Source organism: Spodoptera frugiperda, chromosome 28, assembly GCF_023101765.2.
Source record: "Spodoptera frugiperda isolate SF20-4 chromosome 28, AGI-APGP_CSIRO_Sfru_2.0, whole genome shotgun sequence".
Classification (NCBI taxonomy): Eukaryota; Metazoa; Arthropoda; class Insecta; order Lepidoptera; family Noctuidae; genus Spodoptera; species Spodoptera frugiperda.
The window spans coordinates 8,516,946-8,533,771 of record NC_064239.1 but is presented as its reverse complement, the minus strand read 5'-3'; the positions used below and the strand labels follow the sequence as shown (position 1 = coordinate 8,533,771).

General features: G+C 31.5%; 1 protein-coding gene across 1 annotated transcript in view; it reads left to right on the top strand.

Moving 5' to 3' along the window:
- LOC118264915 (neural cell adhesion molecule 2) overlaps window positions 1–16,826 on the top strand; it is a 161,081-nt gene that overhangs the window by 50,107 nt on the left and 94,148 nt on the right. The gene's annotated exons all lie outside the window — the stretch shown is intronic.

Below are 16,826 nucleotides of genomic sequence, written 5' to 3'. Positions count from 1 at the left end.
TTAACAGGTTAAGTTAGTAACAGGTTTTCTCCTCACCCAAGGCGGAAGAAATCATTGGAAGAATTTCACCCCTCAAAAAAAAGAGTAATGTCTGTGGTTGGCAATAAGCTCACAATATGTTTGGCTTATTTAGAAAAAGGACGTATCACATTCTATTTAAATAAAAATAATTTGAAAGGTTTCAATCGTTGACGTTTTTGATGAGCTATCAGGAGACAAAAACAAACAATTTTAATCTTAGACAAAGCAAACGTCGTTCTAAAAACGGAAAGTCCAAACAAAGACTCTAGATTTCATCATTGACTATTAAACAAATAATTTTAGAAAAAAGCTATAATTTATCATCGTTCTCAATTTCTAGGGCTTTTAATGTAGCCATTTTTCATTGGAAATTGTAGACAGTAATGTTGTGCTACTTTATAAAAAAATTGTTCCTTTATTATAAGGTGCTGAAATATTAAAAGTGGTCCTACTTTGGAAGGAGTAAAATAATAATAATGCTCGTTTTTCTCTGAATATTAGATAATAAGTGTCGAAACATTTTGTTCGAAATATTAATGTTTTTTTTTTATATTTTGATATCTATTTTAAACCACAATCAAGGAAAATTACTACCCCACCACAGAAAGTCTTTTCATATCGCAATTAATTTAATAAATTAATATGTGATCAATTCTGAGAAAATAACGTGGAATATTATTTTATGGAAATTGTTTCTCTGAAGAAAAATGAGAGTACCGACTTATATGTCAGAATTTCTGTTAGTAAATCTGTTTTGACATTAATTTTCCCAGAAATGTTGAAATCGACATCCAACGTATATACCTTAATAAGGTGCTTTAAGTGGCCACAAAAATAAAAGAAAAATATGAAATCCGTAATGACAGAATCCTTGAAGAGACGTCCTTTCGATTCGCAAGTATGTAACTTTTGCTACCTCAGGGCAAAAATGGGAAAAGGTTTTATTTGACTTTTTTTAAATACTTCAACACACACATATCCCAAAAGTTAAAAGTTGCCAGTTACAATATTTGTTGAACAGAATATTTTCTTTTCCAGCTATGTATATTTTTATAAGCAATAACTTTTTCGATTTTCGAAAAGTACGTAAGAAACTATAAAGTAAAACTTTAAGGAGGTATACAGATACCTTCTTGTTTGGATAATATTTCACTAATATATTGTTCTTATTTTATTAAAATGTGTTTAGTTTAATAAACAAAAAATAGATCTACTTATTTTTGCTTTTGAGATAATATCTCTGTATATTCGGTTGTGTTTCTGTTACTAAGCGGTAAAAACTCAGTGACATGTTTATACAAAAAATAACTAATTAAATAACATTAGATAACATATTATTACAGCGTTTCATTTTTACACTACAACGTTTGTTTCATAAATATCAGTTAAACAATCAAAACCTCAATAATTATTGATACTTGCAACCACAAAACCGACATTTAAACAATTATGTGTATTATATTTGTATAATAGTTACGGTGCTATAGAATAATGAGACAATTAAATACAGGTTGACCTCTGTGGTCAAAGTCAGACTTCAGACACTTTATGACATCACACAATTAGGTACGATTTATTCTGTAATGATATGAAATATATTACTACTATTACTATATGCGTAATCGTCGACAAAGAAAATAGACTTTGTAATGTAATAACCCAGTAAACGTTATATCACCTGATGATAAGCAATCGTCGCCGCTCATGGACAACCAAAGAACCAGAGGTGTTACAAGTGCGTCTTGTCGGACATTTTGATTAAATATGTCACTGTAATTCCATAATTTCGTATTTTATTCTCTTGATCGACTAGCGCTTAAACGCTATTTGAGAGATGAGATTTGGTTCGAACTACGAAGCATCGATTCAAGTCTCAGACATTTTTGAATAGTTTAATATTACTATATTCTTAGAAATGATAACTATATGTAGATACTGAAACAAATTGAAAAGAGATTGTTCCAGTAAAAGGAGCTATTATGAAAGAAACGTATAAAGATGAGAAATAAAGATTGAAAGACAAAGCTGGATACGTAAAGAACTTGGATATTATGAAAATGTAACTATCAAGTTTATCGGCTTTGCGTTTGATTGTTGAAAGTATAAATATTGCAACCAGAGTAGTGTATGGTAACACTTGTCCTCAGCTACATGGAATTCGGGCCACCAAGATATAGGCACGTCTGCATGTGATGTAATTTGTGTATCAAATAAATAAAATTTAACTAGCAAACCCGGCGAACTCCGTTTCGCCACCAATGATTTTCCCTGTTTTTCTTACCTTTCTCTTGAATTTTCTTTGCTATAAACATCCAACGAATGCAAAATCGTGGAAATCGGTTCGTGCGTTCTGGAGTTATAGCGTCAGGAAGGAAAACCCGACTTATTTTTATATTATAGATTTAATTTACTTAGTTCAAATAGAGCTAGTAAGACTTGTAGTACCCATTCCTTGAAAGACAAAGAAATTGTGATTGTGATTATCTAACAAAAATATATTTAAATAGACAGGCCAAAGTTTTCACGTATACTTTACAAACAAATTGCAACCAACTACAGATACACGATCCACCCATAACTACAAACTCAAGTACTGACTCAAGAACCTACTTCAAATTCTGGATAATAAACCGTAAAAGTGTATACAAGTTAGAAACTGTTCAGTTCGGGATGTAGTGGCCGGGTATTTGCGCTAGTGATTTGAATATGTAATGCCGTCGATACAAAATCTATTGGATTACACTGTGATCGTATTTATTGAATTCTCGTTCTTTATTGGCGAACTTATGTCAAGTATGTGAACGTCTGTTTGTGTTGTGTAGGCTTTTGTAGTGGTTTTTTGGAAAGGGTTGGTAGAGATATATATATTATAATATTTAAAAATTTGTACGGTTAGCGTGCGGTTGGGCAACGGACATCGCAAAGTCCCGATCCTCGTACGAAAAAAAATGAAATTTTTGTGTGATCCACACTGTGGGTCCACAGATGTTGTTCCTGCTCTGGGTGTCATGTATGTGAAATTGTATTGTGTATTGTAATGTTATTAATACACCCACGACTCAAGAAATACACCTAGTGCGAAGCAACGTGTTCATAAAAATTAATATTATTTCTGTCAGTTTTGAAAACCTCCATATTTTTGGGAACAATTCATCATTTCGGTGCTATAATTGAGAATTTTAACTTATCACATGAAACACACTCAAGAATAACATACCCATTTAATAGATACTACGATCACATGCTTTCCCTACCTCTTATTCATAGCCCAACCAAGTTTGATGTCGACAATAAGTCTTAAGCTAAATTCAACGTGAAGTAACTTAGGTACTTAAACACGGTCTCCTAACTATTAAGGACTGTCACAAACTGCCTGTATGAGGACAATAGTTTCACGTGCTTTCTGAGACGCTAAAGTTGAGACCTACGTGTCAAAGATTGGCTTACTTTACCTACAATATTGATAGTATATTGGTATTGGTTTCTTGGATCCTCTTCTCCACATTTTTTATAGTATAAGCCGGTAATCGAGCTTACGAATCATCTGATGGTGAGCAATCGCCGCCGACCAAGGACACCCGTAACACCAGAGGCGTTACAAGTGCGTTGCCAGATTTTTGGGTATCAGGAATTAAGGTTGTTGGGCAATCGAAGATTGGGGTGATTGAGAAGGGGTAATTAGGCCTGCGGTAACCTCACGCACACAACGTAAGCGCTGCTTCACGTACGTTTTCCCACACACACTACAAATCTTATAAAACTTTTTCATTCCTATGTAGTGTGGGTGGGAGTGACTACGCACAGCCTAAAATACTAACTATAGGAAGATTTTGTATTGTACAGTAGGGTCCTTGGGGAATATATCCGAACACTAAGAAAGGATTTACCATAAATCCTACGCAAAAAAGAAAAAAATAACCTTTCAAAATCGCGGACAAAAGCTAGTAGAGCATAGTAAACTACTGTTGTGCCAGGAACAAAATAAAGTAATACATCTGTTCCGAAACATAAATCTCGCACTATCACAGTTTTCAAACACATTTAGTTATAAAATATTAAATTTTACGACGTCACGAGAGAATTGAACATGAAGTCGAGTTATTAAATCGTACGAGTACGGCAGGTGCGCCTCCAATATTACGATGTACGTCTATGATTTAAAATACACGCTGAATACGGACGCTTGTGACACTTACATCATATATTTTTGCCGAAACTTTTGACAGTAGTGTCGTAAATTCCGTTCGTGTTCGGTATAGTTTCCTTTTTTTCATATACACTTTTTTATATAGTATTATTTTTTGCTGCCTCGTTGTTGGAGTGGTCGCAAGTGCAACTGCCAGACAAGGGGTCTCGGGTTCGATTTCCGGGTTCGGCAAAGTATAACTAGGCTTTTTTCAGTTTTTCGAAAATTTATCAGTAGTAGGACGGAATTTGGAATTGTGTCCAATATATGGGAATAGGCTCATCCCCTATTATTATATAATTCTTATAACACAAATGGTGAAAGTTGGCTGTACATTGTATAGCGGCATTACGTCTGCCTACCCCTTCGGGGATAAATAGGCTTGACGTTAGTATTTTTGTTAAAGTAACATCAATAAATATGTACACATATTAGTGACTTTAATACACGGAGAAACATGAATAGAATACGCCGTTCCAGAAGTGACAATATTGAAGTATGCCATAATATTTACCTCAATTCAATACTCATAAATTGCAGGTATGCAGGCATATTCTAACGTCAGTAACCAGATCAATGAACATAATATCGAACTACCAAATCTATTCACGAAATGACTGGTATATATTGAAAATTACTGGTGCTTTCTCTTATACCTTATGAGTACCGACATTCATAGAAACTAAAATACATAGGAAGGTTCCACGTGGAACGAAACTGTATAATATCACTACAAACCAACTTTTAGCTATTCACAAATACGGTTGAATATGCAAATGAAGTTATTTCAAGGGTCTAAGTCGACTTCATACAGAAAATCAAATTTACGGTTGCGTTTTGAAATTTAAGATTAGGTCGTTCTCTTCATTACATTGTAAATGTTATTCTCAGTACATCTTTTAATGCGAAATACAAACTTAAGATTGTTCTACTTTGAGAGTCGAGCTAGCCTATTAAAATCCTCATAAAATAATAATTAACTCAGAAATGGAAGGAGCAAAAGAAACATTGCCTTCAGTACCGGGGCAAACGGCAGCAAATGCAGTCTTTAATAAAACAAAACATTACGCCTTTCTTAATGGGTCTAAGCAAAATATTTACACTTACATATTTTTTCTAAATAATGTCTTTTAAGAAGGGTTTGCTATATAATCCCCGCGTTTGACTGACGGCTGAGGTATCACAGTAACATACATACATAATCTCACGCCTGTCTGTCATGGGGGTAGGCAGATATAATGGAACGATAATTGCTATGATTCTTACACACCTCGCTTCATCAACAGACAGAGTGTTTCATGCATGCTCATCGGTTAATGGTATTTTTAATTTGGTCCTTCTTTAATATATAGCCAATCTGATCGCTATATGACCGTCTAGGGCGCTCTCTACCGACAGCCTCATTCATACATCTCCAAAATATATATTATATTTACGATACTATTGCCTGTCCTGATCACAATTTTAGATAGTATCCAGGTCCGTTTCTGGAGCTAAAAGCCCAATAATGCTTACCCGATACTAAGGACTAGTTAATTCTTGTCAAGCCAGCCAACAGAAGCGTAATTAAATACCGTTTAGGGCTTCGTATCAAAAGGGTGTGTGATACACTGATGGGGCGACCGATTAGTGTTCTGTTACTTAGTTTACAACTGTCACTATTGACAACTGAGACCTTAGGGCTTAACGCGTTCGTTGTACTATACAAGGATTACGTAGGTACTTGTAAGGGATGCTATGCTTATGCCTTAGTATCGTGAAATACGCAAGTGACTGGCTTGGCGTTCATATAGACTACATGGTTAGAATTTTTATAATGGTAATGTCGAAGAAAAAAAAACTTGATAGTATAGTTATACGAAATCGTCATTTATTTTTTCAAACGATTGCCCACACTAGGAGTTTCTTCTGTGTTGTGGATGCGTTTTTAATCATACAAGTTAATAAAATAACATTTTTAATTACCTTCTGGTTGACTCTACATCGATTCCAACAATTAATAAGATCAATAAACAACTGAACCAAATAAGATAAGATATTTTTTCAAACATATCCCATATTTTATCTACAAAATATTAGTTAACGTGATCTCTAGTATCTCTATAGGTCGCCAAAACACAAAAAAAAATATCCAAAGTTGTGCTAGAATTTCTTGTTACCCCTAACTTTGTCGAGCTCGGAATCAAACAAAAAGCTTCCACGAATTGAAGGTATGCTTTACGGTCACTAGACCGACAACGTACTGTCATAACTGAAACGACATACATATACATATATAAATATTTGTAGTATACTACGTTACGTTGGTCTCGTCAAAGCTATTAAAACGATCGCAAAGCGTCCCAGGGACAACGATAAAATTTTATTTTGCGGTTTTGAAATTCGTTGCTATTCAATTATGGCCAGTAATGGTCCCATAACACTTAATATTAAGGTACATTTTACTGTAAATATTGTGACCACTAAGTAAGCTTAATTTTAACCCTATCTACAGTTCTTGTTACCTAAAATGATATACAAAGTTGCGTTGAGACATTGTATGGGTCGTTACAGTTTCCAATGTTCAGTGTTAATAAAAGCTGGTAGTACTTGTCCTTTCACTAAGACTGGTCTAATCAGATTGAGTCTAGTCAGCAACTGTGTCAAATGTTTGTTACTCGTATCTGCTCTTTTAACAATATATGAAGTAAATTCCTTTTTGGAACCATATAGTGTTTTTGAGGTTCTAAGTATTACCAAATGGCCTGAAGCTACATTTTTGAACGAGCACCTAGTTTCACTGACGGACAGACTGACAGACTATTATTTATTGACATTTCAAAAGTACCTATTTATGTTCTTTAATAGACTCGAAAATGTCTAAAAAGCCACCTAAATGAAACTATTCATATAAGTAATAATAATCTCAACCATTTCATACCAGTTGTTTCTGTCACCTGCGAATATTAAACCAAAAAAGACAATGAAAACCTTTGTAAAAAGATTCCAATTAGATATACGGTAGCAAAGTGAAAAGCGGGCAATTATGAGTAATGTTCTCACGCTCCGCCCCCGGCTGCGACTAAGTGCAGTGCCGGTTGGCTGCATCCAATGCGAAACCATACAAAACGTAATGTAGAACCGTACATTCAATATAAATCTACTGCAATAGGCGACTTTGTCAATATTTTTAACACAATTTGTGCTCTCAAATTGTGTATTTTTGGCTTGAAAAATATCTATTGTGTATTCGACGTGCTATTTTTATACCGGAGTATTGTATAACTCAGAAATCTTCTTCTTCAGAAATCTTTACATCATCTATACATATAATAAAATCGTAGAAAAGTGCTGTCTGTACATTGAAAATAAAAATAAAAAAAATAGCAGGGGTTATTGTTATGTCGATGTCGAACCCAAAAATGTAATTAACTTTTTTTTTGTCTGTTTGTCTGTTTGTCTGTTTGTCTGTTTGTCTGTTTGTCTGTTTGTCTGTTTGTCTGTTCGTCTGTGCGCGCTAATCTCTGAAACGGCTGATCCGAGTTGGATGCGGTTTTCACGAATATATTGTGGGATGCTTAAATTTACATTTAGTGTTTGTTTCATGTCAATCGGTTCATAAATAAAAAAGTTATGTCAAATTAAAGAATCACGTCGAACATTCTATGCTTATACCATTAATCTCCGCAACTAGGTATTTGACGGATTTGGTTGAAATTTGGTACAGATATAGTTTAGAACCTTAGAAAGGACATAGATATATTTTTATTTCAAAAATCAAAAAATAAAAATAAAAATAAAAATAAAAATAAAAATAAAAATAAAAATAAAAATAAAAATAAAAATAAAAATAAAAATAAAAATAAAAATAAAAATAAAAATAAAAATAAAAATAAAAATTAAAATTAAAATTAAAATAAAAATAAAAATAAAAATAAAAATAAAAATAAAAATAAAAATAAAAATAAAAATAAAAATAAAAATAAAAATAAAAATAAAAATAAAAATAAAAATAAAAATAAAATAAAAATAAAAATAAAATAAAAATAAAATAAAAATAAAATAAAAATAAAATAAAAATAAAATAAAAATAAAATAAAATAAAATAAAAATAAAATAAAAATAAAATAAAAATAAAATAAAAATAAAATAAAAATAAAATAAAAATAAAATAAAAATAAAATAAAAATAAAATAAAAATAAAATAAAAATAAAATAAAAATAAAATAAAAATAAAATAAAAATAAAATAAAAATAAAATAAAAATAAAATAAAAATAAAATAAAAATAAAATAAAAATAAAATAAAAATAAAATAAAAATAAAATAAAAATAAAATAAAAATAAAATAAAAATAAAATAAAAATAAAATAAAAATAAAATAAAAATAAAATAAAAATAAAATAAAAATAAAATAAAAATAAAATAAAAATAAAATAAAAATAAAATAAAAATAAAATAAAAATAAAAATAAAATAAAAATAAAATAAAAATAAAATAAAAATAAAATAAAAAATCAAGAAAAATAAAATAAAAATAAAATAAAAATAAAAAAAAATAAAATAAAAATAAATTTATTCCGGACATACAGCGCCAATGTCGGGCTGTTCCTATACTCCGTAGATAGATGGCGTTGATCGCGCAATGGTGTAATTACAATTGTTCAGTTCATGTTATTGTTTTAATTCATTGGAAATTTGTTTTTACAAAATAGTAAAAAGCAATGAAAAATATAACATAATACAACTTTTAGTACAAAGAAAACGCTCTAACGGAGTATAGATAATTCTATGTCGATCGTTACACGACTTCGGTTCATGTTATTGTTTTAATTCATCGAAAAAAAGTTAACAAATAGTAAAAAGGTATGAAAAAAATTATATCAATATAATTAAACTTTTAGTACAAAGAAAATGCCCGAACGGAGTATAAATAAATAATCCAAGTTGTCTTTATCCTCGATAGATGGCGTTGGGATCGAAATAGATTGCGCTATGGTTTTGTTACAATTATTTAGTTGGGTATCGGCCGAGCGCTTCGGTACTATTGTAGAAAATGTGTATTATCAGTCGTATGATTATTTGTCTGTAGTGGTCCTGCTGTTTCGTATATTCTAAATTGGTTTCGTTGTATTTGTCAATTAATAAGTTTATTTGTTGGGTTTTCCTGGTTTTCTGGTTAAACTTTTTAACGTAGGTTTAGTTTGATATCGATTATTAGTAGTTACTGTAGTTAGTTTTTTTTAATAAAATTGTAAGTCTAATTTATAAATTACATAATTAGATTAGATTTAAGTCGTTTCTTTTAAATTATTTAGTTTAAGCTTGGTTATTATAGCATAAAGGATAGGTTCTAATATAATTTCTTTTTTAATTGTTATAAATTCGTAATTCGTAGCTTTCTTTAGTTTTAAGTTAGTTTTCATCTTAAGTTCGGAAAGATTATAATATTTCTTTAGTTAAATTCCGTTTTTAAACTATTTTTTCAATGCCCTAAGTGAGTATACATCTATTAAAATCAAACGCAGAGCTGATTATGTTGACTTTTGAAGAGTTCCCTGGAATATCTTCCACATCTCATTTTTGAAAAGATCCCGCGAGAGCGGGAACTAATCATCATCATCATCATCATCAGCCTATAGCTATGGGAACTATGTGGTTAAAACCAAAAATTTGCCGGAAGTCACTATTCCACGCGAACGAAGTCGCGGGCAAAAGCTAGTAATACATAATTTTAATATGTTCCAACGTATTGAAAATATGTTGTTCAGAGACCTTAATTGTATTCAGAGACATTACAATAAAGTCAAAATCAAATCATTTATTTCAATTTTATTAATCCTAAATTAGGCACTTTGAAACGTCAAATAAATGATAATATTTCAGTTCAAACCACAAGTCGATACTATATTTTCTACGAATATCATTACGTAATACTAGTTTATTAAATTCAATAGACACAGGTTTGACGTGTAGAAGAACAGGGCATGTATCAGACACACAGACACTTCTTAGAATTGAGATAAAATCTAGCTGGAGACTCACTAAAGATTTTCCGCCTAACCAACAAGGTAGTAATCTACTCCACAAAGGGGGTATGACATGACATATTTTTTCAAGCCTCTAGGAATTAGATCCTACAAATATGTTTGTGTGGAAAGGGTTGATTCTAGCCGGAAAATAAACACAAAGGTTTTTGAATTTAGCTACCACAATGTGTAAGGAATACAAAGCGTACCAGCACTTTGAGTGCTATTGTGCTATTGACTGAAGTTCGCAAAGGATCAAAGAGGTATCATAGAAAACATGGATTGACTATATTCGGTCGTATACCTAGTTTGAATAGTATAGAAACTATCAAATTGTTTGTACGATCTAAGGGATAACTTTACAAATAATAGTGCGAAAAATGTACATTAATATTAAAAAAAATATTAAATAATTACACAATAGTTTTAAAAAAACGTTTTTTCACTCTATGATTTTTTCACTCGTGGATGCGTTTACAAATATACAATTTCATGTACACACACCCAGACCCGAAACAACAATTTGTGGATCAACCGTAGCTTACTTTACTTTTCTTCTACACCATAATAAGACGCTTTAGAACTTACTATAAATATAATCTTCGTATTTGACAGTACAACATGTATTTATAAATTACGCTCGGTTACATTAAGTTTGCGGGTATGGTATAATGGAATCATTAATGGTAGGAATTTATTTTATTTATTTATCGTAAATTGATTGTTTGTTAATTAATTTTTCACTGACATTCAATGAACAGATATTTTGTACATAGATTTATCGATACGAAAATATTTTTGAATTTACATTCTCGATAGTAAATAAAATCTGATGAAAATACACATTTTTAGGCGTCAATAACAATATTTGATTTAGGTATCAACTGAATAATTTAGCATCTACGTTTATAAATTAATTTTCATACACAAACACACTCACATCACATATCACACATCAACAGCCTATAAGTGGCCACTGCTGACCAAATGCTTCTTCTCACACGGAGAAGGTTTGAGCATTAATCACCACGCTTCCTCAATGCGGGTTGACGATTTCAATCTTATAATTATTATTAGAAATTATAAGTCCAGGTTTCCTTCACTGTTTGTCGATGGTGTCTAAATAATCTTAGAAAGTACATATAACTCAGAAAAAATCACATTGGTACTACAGTCTATACCTACTGCCACCACAACGACGTTCACAATCATATAAAATAATAATAAAATATAATACTTCCTTACAAGTACTTAACCACTTAAGATCTTAACTGACATCGTCAGACAAAAGCGTTTTCAATTTATCCCTAATCCCCTCAATTAATAAACTTAAAAGGTATAAATACCCCTTTGAGACAACCACCACCAAAATATTAAAATGTTTTATCAAAATCTTTTCACAAACTCCAGGTGCTAAATAAAACACAAAAGTTATTAAAACTTTCGGCAGAGTCTGTGCCTCTGGAAAGTTTAAGACTAACACGGCGAAAATTAATAATTTCATGAAACGTATTTGTGTTATTGAAATTAAGTTTTAAAATAGACGATCACAGATCTTTGAACAAGGTGAATGTCTTCGAAGTCGCTTCGGTGAGAGAACCGATATTAAATCGATATCTTCTAAATTATTCGAATTGTTAAATCGGATGGTAGAGTCAGCATTATTGAGGGCTTATTTTCTTCAATACTTTGAGCCCTAATTGCTTTGTCAGCAAGCCTATTTTTCTTTGAAAAGGTCGATGTCGTAACTGATTGTGTTTCGTTTAAATAATCACAATAATTCCTTTGATACTTTTGCGGGCAGCTAATCTCTTCTAATAACGACTGGGAAACGGTTCAACACGGCTATATCTGAATAATGAGGCCGATAAAAAAGTATGTTCCAATCAAAATGTTTTTAAAATGCGATTTTCTCGGGAAGTTTTATCTAAGGACGGTTATCTAGTATCTGTAAAGCGTTAACACATTACAAGTATTTTTATTTAATGCCACGAAGGTATAAACTCCTTCTAAACGAGGTGACAAGTTCTTTTGAATATTCTGAAGTACTTTACTTTCTTTACTGGAGTGCTTATTCTTTCTTTTTCTTTGTTTCAGGTATGGAAACTTTTAAGATGACTGCAGTAAGACTTGCGAATACTGACTTACGAAGAAATATGCAACTTTGATGTTTGAAATGAAAAGTTGGTTTGGACTGGCTCTTATTACATACAGCATTAGGTATAGAATGAAACAGTAAAATTTTAAGAGAACAATGTATTGACAAAAAATATCATTGTTTTTTTTTTAGGTAAGGGTGAATAATCTGTTAACATTTCACGGTATTTGCATTTATTAAATTACGGAACATACAAAATTTATTTTAACCCTTCAAAAATAAATAAAATCAGTAAAATTCGATCAAAACATTTTTATACTACGAGTACTTGTCTCTTCAAACACTGTTACTAATCTGAATTTGATGGTACACACATACACAGGTACATATTGAACATAAAAAACCATTTTATCATGGTCTCGTTTTGTATGATCTATCTCCATTTACAAAGGTCAGTTTATACTGGTTTTGTATAGCTTGATATGTCCACATTTGAGATAACTAATTAACTATCAACGTGACATCTCGATCAAACAGATATATGATCTGTTTAATGATAAATCCAATTACGTTTGAGTGATATTGATATCTGATGATCATTATCTAATCTCAAAGAGAATTCCCGTGCAAATGTGCAGTCAGTACATCTTGCAATATAATAGAAACGATTAAAGATTCCTCTATTAGCTTTTATAAAAAGTGTTTATCTACTTTTGAAGAGATGTCGAGAAGTTAATTTTATGTTTTTTCCCATACATAAATTGTATTTTCTTTCGTACAGTCTGTCAGTTGTCAGACAACTTAGGAAAAATGTAATAAAGAGGAAACCACGAGTTTAAAAATATAACTAAAAGAAATAGTCCCTATGTTGAAGTTCGAAAGAGGAAATCAACAAATTGGACACAATTTGTTACTTGAATCCTCATAGAAAATTAAATTTCGAACAAGCCATTATGCCTATTTCTGACCTCCACCAAAACCACGACCAGCTACGCTATTCTATAACTATGAATTGTCTGCACGATAGACGCGGTGGCAACCAGTTTCGAAAATACCTAACATCTACCCAGTCACAAACCTCACACTATCAAAACGTAACCTTACACCTAGATGTTGCCTCATTATATCGTAGTGCTGTAGTGCCGTCTGTCAGTGTCACTCACTATCTAACGCGCATGGCTCGGTGAAGATAAGCGTGTTACCTGTCAGCTGAACGTTCAATATATTACATACTTCAACATCGAATGCTTTGGAGTTCGCTTGTCATATGTATAGAGAAAACTGTTTTGGAAAAGTAAAAATAGGGAGTATGTGGTCTTGTTAGTTGAATTGTCACAAGGCACGTTCCACGATTATTGACTAAATATCAAGTGTAAGTTCGTTCTTCTTAAAAAATCTAATTTGTACAAAAGATAGTTTGAGACCTGAGAAATAAAATACAAAATTAACACCATTAACATAACATTTAATACATTTACGAAGAATTTCAATTTATCCTGTCCAAGCATCAAAAATGCTCAACGCTTTACCTACAATCCAAGAAATATCTCCTGAATTGGCTTTCTACATAATAATATATTCACAACCTTTTAAAAGGATTACTTTAAGGAATCTAATATTTACATATTCGTAGAAACATTTCAAACACTTTATAAATATTTTATATCCAACTTACGTTAGAGAGAGCATTTTAAATCATAGTTGGCAGTTATTGGGCAGGTTTGCGAACAAGTTCCGGGAAAAAATAAAATGGAGTGACCGAGCTAGCTCGACGACTGGGGAAGTTGAGAAAATGTAATAATTCAAAGTATTATGCATTGGAAGCAATCTGTTACAGCGGTTCTTTTAAGACTGTTTCCTTCACATATTTCATTAGAGCTAGTTAACAGAAGTCTAAGATTCTTCGCTTCTCATAACTGAGGTCGCGGGTTCGACACCTACCAATAGCCAATACCAATTTAGATTTTTACAGATAGATAACATTAATTAAGTTATTAGTATCAATCTTTCAACTATTTCTAGTCTATTCTCAATCTTTTAACTAGTCAATGATTTTTTTAAATCATACATTTTGTAACTACTAAAACGCGAAATTTCTTTAACCCACATCTCATTACGAAACTTACAGTACACCATGCATTAGTAAAATTAGCATGCGAAGACTGTCGTGTCATTTTGATTCAATTAAAACTATGTAAGTGGAAGACGATGCGGAAATTAGTGTACCAGGCTCTTAGGTAGTAACATCGTCTAGAGACGTTTAAGTTTCTTCTCTTACTTAAGCATGATAAAAGCTTTTTAGTGCATTAAGTAATTAGCTATCACTCCAACCGTTATTTCATTAAAAGGCCTTGAATACTTTAAAAGGTTTATTTCAAGAATTTACTTGTATATAGAGTGACTGGTAATTAGTGAACGATATTTAAACACGTTATTGTACTCATGATTACAAACAACTTTCCCAAAGAAACATTTTTGTATACTCATTAGTTTTATATTTATCACAATAACAAAACAACAAAATTTGCTTGTGCTTTCGCATGATCAGCTGTTAGCAGCGACGCGCCCACACTCGTGTTAAGTTGCAACACTTGGACGGATTTGCGGATTTATGATCAATAGATTTGATCAATTTGATCATATCCGAATTTAGAAATATTTTACATACACTATAATATAATATAGTCTTTCATTGTATAGAAAAATAATCTCTTCTTTCTTACGTGGGACTAATGATACGACAGAACGTGGGTGTTGAGGATTGTGCCCTTAGCTATTTAAGGTATAAATAGAACCATGATTATATTTTATAAGTTTAAAGTGGATTTAGTTTTACCCTGTTGTTTATTATGTTTGGAAGTAACTTTCAAGTAAAAAGTTTGGGTTTGAAATATGAATCGGAAAAGAACTACATCAGATTTTTACTCCAGAAATCTTCCATCATAGAACCGAATTGGGAATACTTCCTATTCTTTGAAGCAGACTTATCTCCTTTTACGATGGTGTAATTAAAAATATATGGTACAAAAAAAAACTACTAAGAAAAAAAATCAAATTAAAAACACCTACTTAAAAATAAACACAAATACTACAAACAACAATATTTAACTTTGTTTTTATCCACATAGTATCAGATTCCAAGATTCCAAAGCACTCTTCCACGAAAGGCCCATGAACCCTACGGGAACATAATAGATATTTCATAATCGTTGTAATAAACATTATTTGTTTAATTTTATTACGTTTCTGTATAAATGTTTCTGAAAGGTACGTTATAATGTTATTAACATTTATTTGGGTACAATGTTAGCCTTTACTTATTATGTTGAACACGAAAATTGTTCTATAACTTATGATTAATTGTTTTAATAATTTCGGTTTGTGAACAGGTAAACAGATTACTGGGTTTGAAGGTAGGTACCTACTTGTTAGGTAACCGATCTTAACACAAAGACTTTTTGTGTTCATGTTTTGAAAAGATTGTTTCTGAGAATTTAATGAAAACATTTTCCGTTCTAAATCAGGACAGAAAATTATTGTTATTAGGTTTTTGGTTTTGACAGGTTTTCGATATAAGCAGTAAATGTAGTGCCATTACGATAAAAATGTGTGAAAGAATCATGTTCTGCAACGAATAGACGGGCTCGACCGAAGTGTTACCACAGCCTCACAGAAAACCGACGTGAAACAACGCTTGCGTTGTGAGTGAGGTTACCGGAGGCCCAATCTTAGCAATCCTTATTATTTCCTGATTTCCCAACAACCCTTAAATTCCTAACCTACTTAAAGGCCGGCAATGGCCTACCATCAAGTGAGCCGCCTGCTCGTTTACCGGCTTATACCATAAAAAAGAATCATGAAGAATATCATCAGCCATTACCATTGATTATGACATGTAAACAGACAGGAAAATAAATTTATTCCTACATCGTTTATTTATTAGAATATAGTCCTACAAAGCTAAGTAAGTAATCAGTTTCAGTGAAATAGGTATGAATCAATATAATTTTAATTAATCCGGACTGTAATACGGTTCAAGAACGTGATATTTAACTCGGAGAGTGTGTATATTTAATAACGTTCCCTCGGTGTATTTATTTAATATTTTATATACCTAGGTACTTAGGCTAAATGAAATGAATTGAAAAATTAAAACATTAGGAGGTACCTAAGCATATAAAATATGAAGATATGTATTATGTATGTATTTAAGTACTATCTCAAATCTGCTAAGTAACGCTCTTCAGTAGATTATGACGCAACTTTTTATGGCAGGTAGCTGATATACTAAGAATGTCGTAGTGGCCCGGTAGTTGTAGACGTCCACTTTTCATGCATGAGAGTTTGAAACCTACCAACGGCAAGTGCCAATGTGATGTCTTTTTCTGAGTTATATGTACCGTACTTTATAAATATTATTTATACACCACTGACAAACAGTGACGGAAAACATCGTGAGGAAACCTGGCCTTATAATTTCTAATTATAAGTTTGACATCACCAATCTGCATTGAC